Genomic DNA, 16,372 nt, shown 5'->3' on the forward strand with positions numbered 1-16,372 from the left:
TGATCAGCAACAACCCGTGCCCAAAACAACAAGAATCTTGATTTAATCATCATTGATTGAGTACCTGAATGTGCCAGATACAATTCTAGATATTGGATATGCACTAATGAGTAAGGCAGGACAAGTTCTTATGAATATCATGTTACATGAGGTGATGGAAGAGAAAAGAAACAAACAGTTGGTGAGAACAAGCAGGAAATGGAGGCTAGAGAAGTATGAAGCTGGGAGAGACATTTTCTATGAGGAGGACCTCTCTGAGAAGGTGACATTTGAGCAGAGACCTGGAAGAAAGGGTGAGGCCATCCTGTGGGAGCACAACCAACGTCTGGCTCCAAGCAGCTACTGTTGAGGTCTCCTGCTGGTGTAGCTTCCACTTGTCCACAAGCAAGGGGAATATTTTCTGCAAAGCTCCCCAGGGGCCTTTTTGGCAAGAAGGAAATGAGCATCCTTATGATGGGCCTGGATACTGCAGGGAAGACGATGCAGTTCAAGCTGAAGCTTGGTGAAATTGCGACCACCAGTTTTCAATGTGAAGATGTTGAATAGAAGAATGTGGGTATCACCGTGTGGAAGGTGAGTGGCCAAGACAAGATTTGGCCCCGTGGCACCACTACTAACAAAACACCCAAGGCTTGATCTTTGCTGTGGACAGCAATGACAGAGAACATGTGAACAAGACACAGGAAGAGCTCATGAGGATGCTGGCCGAGGATGAGCTGCAAGACACGGTCGTCCTGGTGTTTGCCAACAAGCAGGACCTCCCCAGTGCCATGAATGAATCACAGACAAGATGGGGCAGCATTCCCTAAGCCACAGGAACTGGTACTTTCGAGCCCTGTGCCACCAGCAGGGGAGGGCTCTATGAAGGGCCGCACTGGCTGTCCAGTCAGCTCTGGAATTCAGAAGTGAATGAGAATCCCCTTTCCCCCACTTCTTCCGCCTCCACCCTCTGCTTTCCTCTCATGTGGCAAACATGCGACTCTGTGGCCCAGAGTACCAGAAGTCCTGGTACTTTATGGGTTGGTCACAGTGTGCATCGTACCAAGCTGTTCCTATGCAAACGCAGCCTGCAGCCAGGTTCTTAGTTAACATAAATAGTTTCTGTTTCTGGTCCTCTGCCATTGAGGGAGTTTTTGATACTCCTATGCAATATTACTTAGCTCTTAAAAAATTATTGTAAAAAGAAAATCAACTCACTGTTTAGTCCTGAGAAGGGATTTAGGTACATTGACACCTGGACTCCAGGAGTCTGTAGCTGTGTTATATTAAGAGTTAGAAGCACCAAGGGGTGGGTGTTAGATCTGTTAAGACCCATCTAGTTTTTAATCCAAATTCAGTGCATTTTATTTTCTTTTTAAAGGATTTATTAAAGGCAGAGTTACAGAGAGAGAGAGTGAGAGAGAGCGAGAGAGAGAGAGAGCTGTTCCATCCATTAGTTCACTCCCCAGATGGCTGCAATGGCCAGAGGTGGACCAGGCCAAAGCCAGGAGGCAGAAGTTTCTTCCAGGTCTTCCAGGTGGATTCTGGGGCCCAAGCACTTGGGCCATCTGCTGCTGCTTTCCCAGGTGCATTAGCAGGGAGCTGGATTGGAAGTGGAGCAGCTGGGACTCGAACTGGTGCTACCATATGGGATGCAGGCACCACAGATGTGGCTTTACCAGCTAGGCTACAGCATCAGCCCCTAATTTTTTTAAGATTTATTTATTTATTTGAAAGTTAGAGCCACAGAGAGAGGAGGAGACAGAGAGAGAGGTCTTCCATCTGCTAGTTTACCCTCTAGATGGCCACAACAGCCAGAACTGGGCCAATTCGAAGCCAGGAGCCAGGAGCTTCTTCTGGGTCTTCCACTTGTGTGCAGGGCCCCAAGACCTTGGGCCATCCTCCACTGTTTTCCCCAGGCTATTAGCAGGGAGCTGGATAGGAAGTGGAAGCAGCCAGGACTTTGACAGGCACCCATATGGGATGCCAGCACTGCAGGCAGAGGCTTAACTTACTATGCCACAGGGCCAGCCCCAGTGCATTTTATAAAATAGTGTAAAATACAAGCGGAGGAGAACACTGGAACACACAGCAGGGAGACTGCCTAGCGTGGGGTTTGCAGTAACGACCTGAGTGCAGTAACTTGAGAGGCAGTGACAAAAAAAAAAAAAAAAACAAAAAAACACCACCACCACTCTGCATGGTCACAAGAGAGAGCCCGGGGGCTCACTTGTCTTTGGGTCACCCTGCATTCCATAGCATTGTGCTTGTACTCTTTCTCACACCATCACCTGGGGAGGTGGGGCTGGGAGGCCACTGCATCCAACTCTCCCCTCTGGCCCAGTTGGTAAGCATGCAGCCAGAGAGGGAGCCTGTCATTCCTAGCATTCACTCACTCACTCATGCACCTGTTAAGACATGTTGGCAGGGTGTCTGGGGTCACATCAGCAGGAGCACCTGCTACCTGGGAGGGTTGGTCCATTCTACAACCACAGCCCCCGGAAATACGCTGATCTCCATGTGTGAAGCAGCTTTCTCTCCCACAGCTTGCATGACTCTGATTTGCCACTGAATTATTCTTTTGTATTTTGATAAACACTGAAGAAGTTGGAGCTGTGAAATTTCTCTTGGGGAAAACCTCAGAATTGTTTTCTTTGGTGTCGTGGAACCTCTTACTGCTTTCAACACACGATCAGTAATCAATTGTTTTGTATACTTGTTTTCAGTTTTCATTTTGACAAACACCGTATTTATAACTATTAGAATAAAATCTCTTAGCCGGCGCCGTGGCTCAATAGGCTAATCCTCCACCTTGCGGCGCCGGCACACCGGGTTCTAGTCCCGGTTGGGGCGCCGGATTCTGTCCCGGTTGCCCCTCTTCCAGGCCAGCTCTCTGCTATGGCCAGGGAGTGCAGTGGAGGATGGCCCAGGTGCTTGGGCCCTGCACCCCATGGGAGACCAGGAAAAGCACCTGGCTCCTGGCTCCTGCCAGGATCAGCGCGGTGCGCCGGCTGCAGCGGCGGCCATTGGAGGGTGAACCAACGGCAAAGGAAGACCTTTCTCTCTGTCTCTCTCTCTGTCCACTCTGCCTGTCAAAAAAAAAAAAAAAAAAAAAAAAAAAAAAAAAAAAGAATAAAATCTCTTTATTAAAAAAATGATGAAAGCCCTGTGGCTATCTGGGGAAATACTTCCTGACAGGGAGCAGCAGGAAAGGAGACCAGTTAGTGAGTTACTATAGTAGCCTAGTCAAGTGTAACATGAGCTTTAAATCAACCTTGGGTGCTCAAGAAAATGGAAATCCCTCTTAGACTATCCCAGACTTTGTTAAGGGAAATATTAGATACAAAACAATCTGGAACATCTTACTCACTTTTAGAGAGATCTGAGAGTATCCAGAAGAAAATAAAAAAGAGAGAAGATGGTTATAAAATAATACAATTTGAGGAACAATCCAGATATGGAGAAGACTTAGGGTGCAACTGTGCTCCATCACGGTCCTGCCATTCAGAAGAAGAGTTGGGTAACAGGGGATTTGCTCTGTCACTGGTCAGCAGTGTGACTTCAGGCACTTGATATCCTCTCTGTACCTAATTGCTTTGCTTCAAAGCTGATGATGGTCTTAACACCATCTCATAGGGATGTTGTGCGCATTGCATCAATCAATACATTAGAACATGAAAAACAATGCTAGAAGTCTAGTAATAAAAGCTACTCAAGGCTGGCGCCGCGGCTCAATAGGCTAATCCTCCGCCTAGCGGCGCCGGCACACCGGGTTCTAGTCCCGGTCAGGGCGCCGGATTCTGTCCCGGTTGCCCCTCTTCCAGGCCAGCTCTCTGCTGTGGCCCAGGAGTGCAGTGGAGGATGGCCCAAGTGCTTGGGCCCTGCACCCCATGGGAGACCAGGAGAAACACCTGGCTCTTGCCTTCGGATCAGCGCGGTGCGCCGGCCACAGCGCACCGGCCGCGGAGGCCATTGGAGGGTGAACCAACGGCAAAAGGAAGACCTTGCTCTCTGTCTCTCTCTCTCTCACTGTCCACTCTGCCTGTCAAAAAAAAAAAAAAAGCTACTCAAAATGGAAGGTGCAGTGCATCTGGGGAGTAAATTTCCATACTACAATGTTTAAGCAAGCCTTCTGCAAGGTCATCTTTCAAGGATACTGCAGCAGAGACTGACTGAGTTTGATTCAAAGGTTCATTTGGACTGTAGGAAAAGGAGAAACGTGATGGCCTGTGCTAAAACAGTAGGCTGGAGGAGCTCACCAATGGAACGAGTAGAATCATTCGTGAAAGGCAGAGATTGTCACAGACAGGCTACATGAGCCCAGTTATCGAGAACTTCTCACTTAATTATGGTCATGTTCTAGCATGAAACCTACATAGAAAACAGAGAAAACTTGAGAGAAACAGAGGTCATGGATGTAAATGACTGCCTTCCTCCCCCCACCGCGCCCAACACTTGCAGATATTATCTTTGTTGATTGTATACTTTGCACCAAGCTCCATACATACATAAACTTTCCACAACAACCCTTGCAAGTAGGAACTGTGAGATCCATTCTGTAACTAAGGAAACGGAGCTTCTGAGTGTTCTTAAGACTGATTCAAATTCCAACAACTGATGGGTAGTGGAGCTGGATTTCGACCCCAGGATATTTAAGAGACCTCATTTTTTCCAATGCGCCACAGGCTGATTTATCTGCTAACTTCATGCAGGTCCAGTAAGTCCTCAGCAATCCCTCACATTCTGAGAATTTGCAAAAACACAAAATACTGCTTTGATTCTACCAGTTTTACATTTGAAAACCATTTTAGATACACATTTTTCTAAAATGCTTTTCATCTTAGTCAGGATGTTGCCTGGACATCATTCCATGCATATTTTTCCTTTAGATGTTTCAGTGTAATCATCTGGAACATTATTACTGGCTTGGCTATTAACGCGACAATGTCTTCAGGGCTTGCCATTAAATGGCTCCAAATAGCTTTATTGCTAATAATTCTGCTGTCTTTGCATGTTCGGAGTTCACTGCATCGACTTTGAGTAGCCCTGCCCACCACAAATCCCCTCCCTGTTTCTGATCTGCTGTATTGCTCACATCTAAAACCAGATAACCATGGAGTCCAACAGAAAGTTCCCTCTTCAGAGGCTCAAACCTGAGGATGAGTCTTCAGTTTTCTGGAGCAAAGTGCATAGACTTTGAGATCCACATTTCCCTTACTGCTCAACTTTTTATATACTTCCAACACGTTCACAAATGGTGAGGCTGCCAAACAGCTATAGCGAAACACTCCTCCAGCTTCCCAAGCTAAGATATCTTTGGCAAACATCACAGAAGAAAGGATGTTTTGTGCAGTTTCTTATCTTAAAATTGATTGAGTAATGCTTCTGACAGGAACCAGGAGGAGGATCAGGAATACAAAGCACAGAGAAATTTAACAGTTGACATGGCAAAGACTCATTCGCATTTAGTACAATTGCTTTTGACCACATGTCTATCACATAAAGTGAATTTGGAAGTGCTTTACAGAAAATAAATTATAGGGACTAGCATTGTGGCACAGCCGGGAAAGCTGCCACCTGTGACGTCAGCATTCCATATGCACACCAGTTCAAGTCTTGGCTGCCCCACTTCCAATCCAGCTCACTGCTAATGGCCTAGGGAAAGCAGCAGGAGATATTCCAAGTGTTTGGGTTCCTGATACCTACATGGGAGACCCCAATGAAGTTCCTGGCTCCTAACTTCAGACTGACCCAGTCCTGGCCATTGTAGCCATCTGGGGAGTGAACCAGAAGATGGAAGATCTCTCTCTGTCTCTCCCTCTCCAGCTCTGACTTTCAAAATAAAGAAGTAAACTTATTTTAAAAAAGAAAATAAATCAGAAGTAGGCTTTTCAGCCCAAATAAAAAGCTAAAAATGTTTTCCTGTTTATATTTCCAGTAATATAATAGTACTTTTTCCCTGCAGATAAAGCAAAGATACTCTCCATTAACCAAATTGACAAGTATTTTTTTTCCTTTTTTTTTTTTAGACAGGCAGAGTGGACAGTGAGAGAGAGACAAGGAGAAAGGTCTTCCTTTACTGTCTTCCTTTTACGTTGGCCAATGCGGCCGGTGCGCTGCAGCCGGCGCACCGCGCCAATCCGAAACCAGGAGCCAGGTGCTTCTCCTGGCTTCCCATGTGGGTGCAGGGCCCAAGGACTTGGACCATCCTCCACCGCACCCCCAGGCCACAGCAGAGAGCTGGACTCGAAGAGGGGCAACCGGGACTAGAACCCGGTGTGCCGGCCGCAGGTGGAGGATTAGCCTAGTGAGCCGCGGCGCCAGCCTTGACAAGTATTTTCAACAGATGAAGTTCAAATTTGTGAGGATAAACTGGATTCTGGAGAGGTTGTACTGATTATTATTCACTTGAATTTATGAGAGTACAGTGCTTGCCCCAGTAACTCAAATTTATTTACTTCTTCCACACCTAGACTATACGAACTATTAATAAGTACCAGAGCAGGCTGGGGCTGTAGTGTAGTGGGCTGAGCCTCTGCCTGTGGCACCAGCATCCCATATGGGCACCAGTTTATGTCATGGCTGCTTCCTCTTCTGATCCAGCTCTCTGCTAATGGTCTGGAAAGGCAAGAAGATGACTCAAGTACTTGGGCCCCTGCCACCCATGTGGGAGACCAAGAAGAAGCACCTGGCTCCTGGCTTTGGATCAGTCCAGTTCTGGCCTTTGTGACCATCTGGTGAGTGAACCAGCAGATGGAAGACCTCTCCGTCTCTCTGTCTCTCTCTCTCTCTCAGTCTGTGACTCTGCCTCTCAAATGAATAAATAATTTTTTAAAAAAAAAAAGAAGCACTAGAGCAAAGGAGCCCCCCTTTAGAGTGTTGGAGCCCTAAGCATCTAAAAACTTTAGCTTTTATCCTAAGTGAAATGAGTCTATGGTAGAATTTGAACTGAAGAGTGACATGATCTCATTTACATCTAAAAAGAATCACTCTGGCTATTGCATGGAGAATAGACTTCATATGGGGCAAGACTACATACAGGCAGAGAGGCCCCTGTGGAGGCTATTGCAATAATCTAGGTGAGATAGGATGGTGCCTTGCTGGAGCAATACAGTTGGTAAGCTATCATCGGAATTTGAAAACATTTTTAAAGTAAAACTAACAGAGTTTACTGGTGAATTGGATATAAGCTCTGAAAGAGTCAAGGATCATTTCATGGGTTTCCGGTTTGAATAACTAAGATGATATTGATATCAGTTTAGATGGGGAATGTTGGTGGAGAAATAAGTTTAGAAGGAGGAGTAGTTCATTCAAATTTGCAGTATCTGTTAGAAATCCAAGTGAAGATATTAAGAAGGCAATCAGATATACAAATCTGGGGTTTGACAGAGAGGTCAGAGGTGGAGATATAAATATGATAATTGTGAGCTAGAGATGGTTAGTCAAATATGTATTTTTAGCTTAGGCTAAAAGGAAAATTTTTACTTCTTCAGGATCTCAGTGTGCTGAAAACTATTAGTCCCAACCTCAGGAGGAGAGGGGGATAGATAAATAACTTACTTTAAATGACCATGCCTAATGGAGCCATCTGCAAAATAACAGGGGACTTTCAGGAAATTGCCCAGGGTGTCAAATACCTTCATTAGTTTACAACAAAGTAGAAATGTCTCAAGAGCAGAAGGCGATAGTGTTGAAGAAAGGTATGGATTCAGGGAAGGCAACTGACATGATAGTCAGATTCAAGTATCTCAGACCCATCCCAGGTCAAGGCTGCAGTACTGGTGGCCATTTGAGCAGAAGACTCTTTTTGGAATCAGTTCCTGCCTCTCAGCTAGAGTCTGAGGTTGGTCACTGCATCCTAAACAACTCTAAATATCTTGTAATAAGCCTCCATTCTTATTAATCCCTACTTCAATCTATGGTTTCAGTGTAAGAATCATGTTTTCTGATTTAATTGGAAATGCTCAGTAGTTACCTTCCTGAAGACTAGCAGGGTCATTTTGGAGACCCCATTTTACTCTCTCCCTCCTCATCTTCTAAGGAATTTGTCTGGTCTGGGTCGGTCATCAGTGGGACTTTGTCAAAAATAGATACTGACTGCATCCCCAACTTCACTACTCACTCAGAAAGTCTCTCCTAAGCTGAAGAGGAGACCGCACAGAAAACCAATGCAATAATATATCCAGGTAGAGCCAGTTGTACTAACTCCAAGATCATTGCTAGGATTGCTGATCAAGGCATTCACAACTATCATAATGCCAAAGCTCACTGATGACTGTGAAACTGAGAGTTAAGGAATGAAGTAACTTTGACAGTCTATTTCATTAATATTTTCTACTTTTTAATGTATTATTAAATGTGTTCATCTTTTTTTTTCAATACTACATTGATCCTTTGCTGCTACTCAGTACTGTCAAATCTGTGGCCACAAGCTAGCTCCATTTTTCCACAAGTGAGGTTATAAAAATCTCTAGATGATCAGATGAAGGATATTATTCTAAATAGAATATTAAAGTAGAATGTTGGGGCAGGTGTTGTGGCACAGCAGGTTAAGCCACCACTTGAGACAAACACATCTCATATCAGGGTGCTTAGGATGGAATACCACTTATGTTTCTAATTCAGCTTCCTGATAATGTGCCTGGGAGGCAACAGCTGATGACCCAAGAACTTGAGTTTCTACCACCCATGTGAGAGACCCAGATGGACTTTCTGGCTACTGGCTTTGGCCTGGCCCAGCCCTGGTTGTTGTGAGTATTTGGGATGGAAAATCTCTCTCTCTCTCTCTCTCTCTCTCTCTCTCCTTTCCTCCCTCCTGCTCCCTCTCCTCCCCTTCTGTGTCACTTTGCCTTTCAAATAAATAAATAAATCTTTTAAAAATTAAAGTGGAATAACAGTATTCTATAATGTAAATATAAAATAGTCTATAAAAATAACTATCTTAGATTAAGAGTCAGAACATGTACATACTCTTTCAGTCAGCAAAACATGGGAATGGCAATGTTAGCATTGCTAATTTATTCCACAATCTGGAAGTGCCCTGAACTCAAGAGGTTAGAATGTCATCAAAAGTCCATGACATTCCTTGAGGAGCTACTATGCCTTCAAGATGGTTCTTATAGCCAGTCATTCATTTCAGCAAAGATGAGATAACCAAGTAAATACAGACCCATGAAAAGAGGCCAAATACTGGCTAAACTGAAAGGTTGTTCTGGCAGACATGTTGGATGCATTTTTTTCCCTACAGTGAGAATGTATCAGGAGAACTAGAATGAGATCATTATGACTTGGATTTCTCAGAGGTGCCACACCTGTTAACAACAAGTCTGGTACTGGAATGGGTGTGATTACTTCAGAATAAATTAGCTAACAGTGATTACAGAGATAGAAGGCAACTCTGAATCACAAGACCTTTGGAATTCTGTGGCAGATGTGACCCAGAATGCTGCTAAGTCTCTGAGGTTCCATCTTTATGCCCCTTAGGATAACAATATCACACCAAATTTATACGTGACACATTTGATTCATAATTGATAGTTGAGTGGCCAATACAAAGTAGAATATGATTAATATGGCAATAATCCAAAATAAAGTCAAGATTCTTGATTATGTCATAGCTTAATCCATCACAAAAAAAAATTCTGAAAGTCCTGAGAGGTAAAACTTGGTTATTGCAAAGACAGAATGGCATGGCAGAGCATATGATGATACCTTCACAAAGTGTAGAATTCTCTTTTCTAGTTTTGCCCCTCTTTGACACACAATAGCTTAGATAAGAGCTTTTTAACACTGCTGGAAAGATTGTAAACTTCAAGGCTGGGGATATTTTCTTCCTTGGGGACATCAGATTTCTGGAAAGCTAGCAAGCCCAGGGTGAGGCTCAGAGGAAAGCTTGCTGGGCTGGTCTCTAGTACCAGAGAAGACAGCCTAATTGCAGCTTTCAAGTTTTCTTCTAGATTAGCCTGTAATACGGGTACCTTGCCCAAGGATACTAATGCTTATTTGATTGCAGGGCTCCTTTATTCTCTCTCTTTCTACAATCTAAGCAAGTGGGCAAATTGTGAGGGAAAATATGAGAGGTTATAGAAACACCTCATTTCATTAAATCACAGGGAAGAGGAGTGGATAAATCACTTTGTTATCTTCAGGTGCCTAATTTCTGATCTTCAAGGAGAACCTGTCTTAGAAGTCAAAAACTGAATGGCTTCAATCTCATGCCCATGTGAATACATGTAGTTGTAATTATAAGAACTTTTCTGAGGCTTCAGAGTCTGTCATATTTTAAGTCAAACTCTTTTGACTTTTGATGATAAAAGAGATGTAATGCCACCATGAAGCGAAATTATGCAAGAACTTTACTATTTTGCCATCAAAGATCCTCCTAAGATTGCCAGTTTGTCTTGAATCTCATCAGAAATCTCCTTTTGCTAAGAAATATGTTCATTGCGTAGCAATTACATCACATAAATCTCAGGGCAGCATTGTAACTTTTATAGGAACAGTGAGAAAGTGGTATATCTTAACAATATTAATTTGGATTCCATCTAGAAAGAAATCAGGGCCCTATTGCATTAGAATTAGGATAATGCCATCATTCTACAAGATGCTATTTTTAAGCACCAGTAAACATTAATGCTTCAACATCTGTTGAAAAGCATTCAAGGCTTTAGCAACCTCTGCAAGGATGAAATCATTGAGTAGTTGTGAAAACTGAAAGCTTGGGAACACACCTGGAGGGACTTTCATAGTAAGTATCTTCCTCTGTGAAGTCTTACCACTGGATATAGTAGTAGGTATAGTCCAAAGATTTTTTTATCTTTCCTTCATCTGCACTACAGTCTTCCTAACATTATCTGGAGAGCAAGAGTAAGTTACAACCCCTGGACAGCTTGATCATTGTTAGAAAATGACTCCGAATCCTATCTGGATCTCAGGATCAAGTTATATGAACTTGAAATTCAAGGATATCTTCAATACTTCCATATATGTTTCTGGAAGACCCATGTTTGGAAGCAGAGGGAACTCTGATGACACTTTTGGTTACTGGATTCATACCTAAAAGTAACATTCTCCTTGGCAAGCTGGAGAAAATGGGGAGGAAAAAGTTCTACATTTGTTATTCAGTTGATATTGCAACCTTGGCTTTCTTCTAAAGAGAAAATTGCTGGTCGTAACCAAAACATGGAAGTAACAAGGCTCAGAACAAGGCAAGTCATCAGGTCAGGTCCCAAAATATCCATTTTTTAGCATTAGGCATTGGCAATCCAGCACCCTGGATAGCTCCACTGGGGTTGGGTCACAAAACCTCTGACAGGTGTGGAAAAGCTAAGAACTAGAATAGTAATGAGGTAGGGGATGGGAGTAGTGGCAGAACGAATACGAAATTACTTAGCTTTTGTTTAACAAGGAGAGTTTGGAGAGTGGAGGTTAACATTTATATGCCAGGTACTATGTGAAGCACTTTTCAAGTATTATCTTCTTGAATCTTCACAGTCATCCCATGAGTAAGGAACAGAAATAAAACTGAAGACTGAAAGAGGCTAACTAAAGAGTTGATGTCTGATTAATAAGCCTAGGTGACTGGATTTTAACCCAGAAACTTACCGTGGTGTCCAACTAATTAGGGTGAGGGCTTTGCCATATTTATCATAGGAGCTGCTGGTGTGATGTAGCAAGTTAAGCTTCTGCCTGCGATGCCAGCATCCCCTAAGAGCACTGGTTCAAGTCTCTGCTGCTCCACTTCTGATCCAGCTTCCTGCTAATGTGCCTAGGAAAGCAGTGGAAGATGGCTCAAGTGTTTAGGCCCCTGTACCCATGTTTGAGACCAGGAGGAAGCTCCTGGCTTCTTCTCTCTCTGTAATTCTATTTTTCAAATAAAGAAATAAATAATTCTAAAAAATTATTTAGTAAAAAGTATCAATAGTAGACTGTAAAACTGTCTCTTCACCACTCCTTGTTTCCACACCCTTTATAGTGTAAATTTGCAGTATCTCTCCATTAACAGGTGTAGTTTATTTTTCCTCTTCTTGCATCTGCTTTGGCCAACAGAATGTGGCAGAAGTCATGGTATGTCAGTTCTAAGTCTAGGGCATAAGAAGTCCATGCATGCTTGTGTGCACTGACTCTCCCCCTTTTACCCCCATACCTTCTCACCTAGCCACAAATCTAAGCTCCTGGATAGCATAACAGCACTGTAGTACAGAGGAGGTAATCAAGCCGAAGCATCCTAGGTCAGCCAGGCCCCAGCCTTCCTGGCAACTGACTGTAGATGCATGAGTGAGACCAGTGGAGATCAACACTTCTCAGGTGAGCTCACACAAAACTGTTAAACCATGGACTCATGAACTAAATAAATGGCTGTTGTTTCAAGCCACAGAGATTTGGAGATTTTTTATGTAGCAAAAGCTAACTGATACTATCTTAATAACTTCATCTATCTCTTTTTTTTTAAGACTTTATTTATTTGAGAGGTAGAGAGGGACAGAGATTTGGAGTGATTTTTTATGAAGCAAAAGCTAACTGATGCTACCTTAATAATTTCACCAAGCTCTTTCTCTCTCTCTCTCTTTTTTTAAGATTTTATTTATTTATTTGAGAGGTAGAGTTACAGAGAGAGAGAGGGACAGAGAGAAAGGTCTTCCATCTGCTATTTCACTCCCAGATGGCTGCAACAGCTGGAACTGGGCTGATTCGAAGTGAGGAGCCAGGAGTTTCTTCCAGGTCTCCCTTGTGGGTGCAAAGGCCCAAGCATTTGGGCCATCTTCCACTGCTTTGCCAGGCTATTAGCAGAGAGCTGGATCAAAAGAGGAGCAGCCTGGACATGAGCCAGTGTATGGGATGCTGGTGCCACAGGCAGAGGCTTAGTCTACTATGTCACAGCACAGGCCCAACCGAGCTCTTTCCAAAGTATCTATTTAGTTAGGATGCTTTTTAGCTGCAAGTAAGAAAGCATTCTTCTTCAACCAGTATAAATGATAAGGAAAACCCACACAAATGAAATATCATTGTATGTTAAATTAAGAGTTCATTAATTTAGTTTCTTCATGATATAAAAACCAAATTTTCTTCTGTCTTTCCACTGTTCTACCCTCAGTATGTTGTTGACTTCAGTCCTTATGAAAGCTCCCTTCATGGTCACAAGATGGCTATAACAGTTTCAAATCACAGCAAGAAATGGCAGTATAGAAAAAAAAAGGAACTGTTTCTTCCCGTGAATTTTCCTCCTTTCTAATGGCATTGTTTAAGATGAGGAAAAGATTTCCCAAGAGACTAGGATACTTGGTCTAGACTAATCAAGATTTATATCTGATTCATGATGAAGAGTGATAGACATTCAATTAAATTTGATTCTCCATTAAGGGAGTAGAAGGGGATGTCTCTCACATAGGCAGTGTAGCTAATTCTTGTTCCACCCACTACAGATACGGTTATTTGTGGAATGTTTTCTGTAGAGACTTTTCATTCCAATCTTGATGTCTGTTCTTGAGAACTATAGAACAGGTGGCAGAACTTGCAAGGTCAACTTTGTGAATTATGCCTCAGTCTGGGGGTGCTTCCATCTCAGTATCAATATCAGGCTGTTGTCTCTACCCACTGATAAGTGGGAACGAGAGAATAAAGTCCTGATCAGTGAGAAGAAATAGTTCCGCAAACCTCTATTCAATTTTTTCCAGGTATATAGAATCCCCCCGCACCTCAAGCAATGTTAACAACTATTTATCCAATATATGAGGTAGGTAAAAGAATACAAATCACATAGAATATATAGTGTCTGTCTGTGTTGTTATTATGAAAGTTTACTCATGTAGCACAGATAAAAGGTAATATGAATAAATTCTGATCTTATTTCAGAGAAACAAAAGGTCAGAGTAGGCTCAAGGAGTCAGGTAAGCTTTCTGAAGAGTGGTAAAACTCTGATCACAGAGATTACTACTACTACTAACAACAATAATATCCAAACATGTTTGGGTGCTTACTATGTGCTACAGAGGGTTTAACTGCTTTACATGTGCTTCCTGACAACAACCCTATAAGTATCCGTATCATCCTCATTTCCTAGATACGGATACTGAGACACCGAGTCAAGACCACAAAGCTGGAAAGCAACAAAATAGAGATTTGAAACTCAACAGTTTTGGCTTGAATACAGAAAGGTTTCTTTGAAAGAAATATTTTCTTTTTTTTTTAAGATTTATTTATTTATTTGAATGGCAGAGTTAGAAAGAGAGAGAGAGAGAAGGAAAGACAGAGAGAGATCTTCCATCTGCTGGTTCACTCTCCACATGGCTGCAATGGCTGGAGCTGGGCCGATCCAAAACCAGGAGCCAGGAGCTTCTTCTGGGTTTTCCAAGTGGGTGCAGGGGCCCAAGGACTTGGAACATCATCTGCTGCTTTCCCAGGTACATTAGCAGGGAGCTGGATTGGAAGTGGAGCAGCCAGGACTCTAACCGGTGCCCATAGGCCCCACCACAGCACTGGCCCCGAAAGAAATATTTTCTAAAATGCTTATTTGAGAGAGAGAGAGCAAGAGCGAGAGCTCCCATCTGCTGGTTCACTACCCAAATGCCCACAACAGGCAAGATTGGGCCAGGCTGATGCCAGGAGCCAAGGACTCAGTCTGGGAATCCCACAAGGGTAGCATGAATCCAACTACTTGACCATCACCTGCTGTCTCCCAAAGTGCACATTAGCAGGAACCAGGAATCTGGAGTGGAGCTGTGATTCAAACCCAGGCACTCTGAGCATCCCAATCAAAGTATTTTTTTTAAAAAAGATTTATTTATTTATTTGAAAGGCAGAGTTACAGAGAGGTAGAGGCAGAGAGAGGTCTTCCATTTGTTGGTTCACTCCCCAGATGGCCAAAACGGCCACAGAAGTATCAGTGATGGCCCCAGAAGTATCACTTTATTATTTTTTGTGTGTTTACATTCTTCTTTTTCTTTTTTTTAAGATTTATTTATTTATTTGAAATTCAGAGTTACACAGAGAGAGGAGAGGCAGAGAGAGAGAGAGAGAGAGAGAGAGGTCCTCCATCCGATGGTTTACTCCCCAGATGGTCGCAATGGCCGGAGCAGCGCTGATCCGAAGCCAGGAGCCAGGAGCTTCTTCCAGGTCTCCCACATGGGTGCAGGGGCCGAAGGACTTGGACCATCTTCTACTGCTTTCCCAGGCCATAGCAGAGAGCTGGATTGGAAGTGGAGCAGCTGGATCTTGAACCAGCACCCATATGGGATGCAGGCGCTTCAGGCCAGGGTGTTAACCCGCTGTGCCACAGCGCCAGCCCCAGTATCATTCTTTAATAAGGAAACGTGAAAGGTGTGTCCAGGGGTAGGCATTTGGTCAGTGGTTAAGATGCTGCTTGAGGGGCTGGCATTGTGGTGTAGCTGGTTAAGCTGCCACCTGCAGTGTCGGCATCCCATATGGGTGCCAGTTTGAGTCTCAGCTGCTCTACTTCCAATCCCTAGCTCTCTGCTATGGCCTGAGAAAGCAGTGGAAGATAGCCAAAGTGCTTGGGTCCTTGCATCTGCATGGGAGACCTGGAAGAAGCTCCAGGCTCCTGGCTTCGGATCAGTCCAGCTCCAGCTGTTGCAGCCATTTGGGGGGTGAACCAACAGATGGAAGATCTCTCTCTCTCTCTCTCTCTCTCTCTCTCTCTCTCTCTTCCCTGCTTTCAAGTAAAAGAAATAAATCTTAAAAAAAAAAAAAGATGCTGCTTGAGACGCCAGTATCTTATATTCAAGTGTCTGGCTTTGAGTCCCAGCTCTACTTCCTATTTTAGCTTCTTGCTAATGTGCATCCTGACTACCAGTGGTGATGGCTTTATGTTATTTATCTATTTATTTTTGACAGGCAGAGTGGACAGTGAGAGAGAGAGAGACAGAGAGAAAGGTCTTCCTTTGCTGTTGGTTCACCCTCCAATGACCGCCGCGGCCGGCGCGCTGTGGCCGGCGCGCCGCGCTGATCCGAAGGCAGGAGCCAGGTGTTTCTCCTGGTCACCCATGGGGTGCAGGGCCCAAGCACTTGGGCCATCCTCCACTGCACTCCCTGGCCACAGCAGAGAGCTGGCCTGGAAGAGGGGCAACCTGGACAGAATCCGGCGCCCCGACCAGGACTAGAACCTGGTGTGCCGGCGCCGCTAGGCGGAGGATTAGCCTGTTGAGCCACAGTGCCGGCCGATGGCTTTATTACTTGGCTCCCTGACACCCACAGGAGAGGCCCAGACTGAGTTACCACCCCTGTTACAAGCATTGGAGAAGTGAACCCCAATGGAAGATCTCTCTCTCTGTGTCCCCATCTCTCTGCTCTCTGCCTCTCAAATAAAATGAAAATAAGTTTAAAAACATAAATAAAAAAGGGGATGTATAGACAGCCAGAAAAATGGTTCCACAATGAC

The 16,372-nt window shown here is 43.8% G+C and overlaps 1 pseudogene; it reads left to right on the top strand.

The window, feature by feature from the left end:
- Positions 1–106: 106 nt before the first annotated feature.
- LOC100351353 (ADP-ribosylation factor 1 pseudogene) lies at positions 107–1,085 on the top strand (annotated as a pseudogene).
- Positions 1,086–16,372: the final 15,287 nt, after the last annotated feature.

The sequence above is a fragment of the Oryctolagus cuniculus genome, chromosome X (assembly GCF_964237555.1).
Source record: "Oryctolagus cuniculus chromosome X, mOryCun1.1, whole genome shotgun sequence".
Taxonomy (NCBI): domain Eukaryota; kingdom Metazoa; phylum Chordata; class Mammalia; order Lagomorpha; family Leporidae; genus Oryctolagus; species Oryctolagus cuniculus.